Genomic DNA, 2,425 nt, shown 5'->3' with positions numbered 1-2,425 from the left:
CCAGTTGTATTTTACACATTTCTGAGTGCTAATGTGGCTAATGTTGCTCAGAGCTGCTTCCTGTCTTTACTATATATTTTTTTCTTTTTAAAGTTTATTGTTTCGCAAGCTAGCAACTAATTATGAAGCACACACACACACACACACACGTACAAAATGCATATATTTAACAACAATGTATTGGGATTTTGCAGTCAAATGAGTTCATCAGCTTGTCAGTCTAAGCCAAATTTTGTATCAAAACTACTTCAACAAACATAACAACAAAATAAATTTATCACTAAATATCTGTATATTAGTTTAATATATATTTTTTATAGTTTTATAGCTAATGGCTATTTTACCAAAGTCATGAGTCATATAATTTGACCTTCATTCTTTGAACACAGGCGTCTTTCCAAGGTAGTGATCTGAATCACTTGCATGGACTGGTTCTCCACCCATTGAGGGCCTGCTGTTTTTTTAATTCACTGTACACATTTGTATGACTGGACTAGCTCTGTTTTATTTACTTCCTTTGGTTTCTGTCACAAATGATTTACTGCATCTTCTTGTTTCTAATCTCACAGTGTTCACATGGGATGTGCTAGAGTCTTTTCAGTTGATGCAGTGTCATTTAAATAATCCTCTAAATGTTCTACATATCCTTATAGGATTTACTGGTTGCTGAAAGATAAAATATGAGCCCCAGCCAAGATGATTCATCAGGGCAGAAATGAAACAGGCAGGTACAGAGCCTGTTTTATTCTCCTCCATGAATCATCAGTCAAAACCTCAGCTGAACTTCTGTGGATTTCCTCTGAAGCCTCCTGCTTCAGGGGTTGGGTAGCATGAATAACATGTAATGGGGATTACATAATCAGATTACAATCAGACCAGATTACATTTGAGGAATGTGTAATCAGATTATAGTTACTGACATAAGTTATTTCTTTCAGATTGTCAGTTAATTGTTTGTTAATTTGTTGGGAGAAGTTTTACCTACTGATAATGTTTTGTTGAAATAGTTTACTTTTATTCTTTCAGAACCCCCCAAAAATCATATTTAAAAAATGCAGACTAAACTCAGTGAGGTGAAAGTGAATAAAGGTTAATAATTTTCCATTTACCTTTCAAGCACCCAAATATAGACAAATCAGGTTGACAGACATCTTTACGTCGTCTTTTTTTAAATCTTGTTACATCTGTCGTTTTCATCTTAAGTATTTTACATCGTTTTCATCTTGTTGCATCATTTGTGCTTGATATGCACAGATGGATACATGAAGGAATCGTCTTTTCTGTGTGTTACTGTCCCATCCATTTAGGTTGAAATCAGTCTAGATCATGAGAAGATGGTGCGCAGGGTCCTTTCTATGTTGTTCTATGTTGTAAATGTTTTTCTGTTTTTTGGGGTGGCGGGGGTGTTGTTACTGTGGTGGGGGCGAGTGGTCCATGGGCATACATTTAACATTTAATACATTGCATCTGGTGCACTTTAAACGGAAAAAGGAGGCTTGATTTGTGAAAAACATTCTCTCAAATTTAAATCGCATTTCTAAAGTTGACTCCACAATTTAAACCTTATAATTATAATAAAAGGGAAATCATTGGGGGTCCTCTACATAAAGAAAATCATGAAAACTTACTGCAGGTTTACGTGATCTGCATTATAACATCTGCAAGAATCAGACAGACACTGCATTTTCCTTAAAACTATTAGTTTATAAGTTAGAGAGAACTTCCCTGATTTCTGGACAGTGACAGTCTTTGGCAGTGGATCTACTGAGCCCTGGTGGTTCTGGGGCCCTTATGCAACCACATACTCTGCATAAAGTAAGAAATGGCACTGGTGGTGTGCAATGATACAAAATTTAAAAAAAACAGGAAATAATTCCCCTAAATCATATTAAAACTAAAGCAAGTAAAGTTTTAAAAATGTAAGGAGTGGGCAGTTGGGTCCAAATGTAGGCAATGTAGGTAAGAAGAATTAAAAAGCTGTCAAAAAATAAATAGTCACTTAAAGTAACTCTTCTTTAGTACAGCTTTTGTAATATTTATAGTATGTCTTAGTATATTTATTTTTAGTAGATTTAAGTTGAACTTAATGACACTGATTTTGAAGTACTCTTTAAATATATTTTAAATTAAACAAAAAAGATATATACTTTTGAATAACTTTTCAACGTTTCTAATTACAACAAATGTAGATATAATTTGTATTTATTAAGTGATTACATTTCATAGAAACCTGACCCACCCTTGGTTATGTGTGTGTTTGAATGCAAACAGGTTTTTTTTTTCTTCTCGATGCGCTCCAGTTGTGTCGTGTTATAACGCTGTGAAACAGTTGTATAATCTCTAAAGTCTGCTGCTTCAGTTTCATTTTGAGGAATGCTGCTCCTGACTTGTTGCCATGTAGGTCTCTGTACATGCGTACTGCTGC

Source organism: Lutjanus erythropterus, chromosome 18 (genome assembly GCF_056507025.1).
Source record: "Lutjanus erythropterus isolate fLutEry1 chromosome 18, fLutEry1.hap2, whole genome shotgun sequence".
Classification (NCBI taxonomy): domain Eukaryota; kingdom Metazoa; phylum Chordata; class Actinopteri; order Lutjaniformes; family Lutjanidae; genus Lutjanus; species Lutjanus erythropterus.
The sequence above is the reverse complement of the archived record's forward strand: the minus strand, read 5'-3'. Positions refer to the sequence as shown.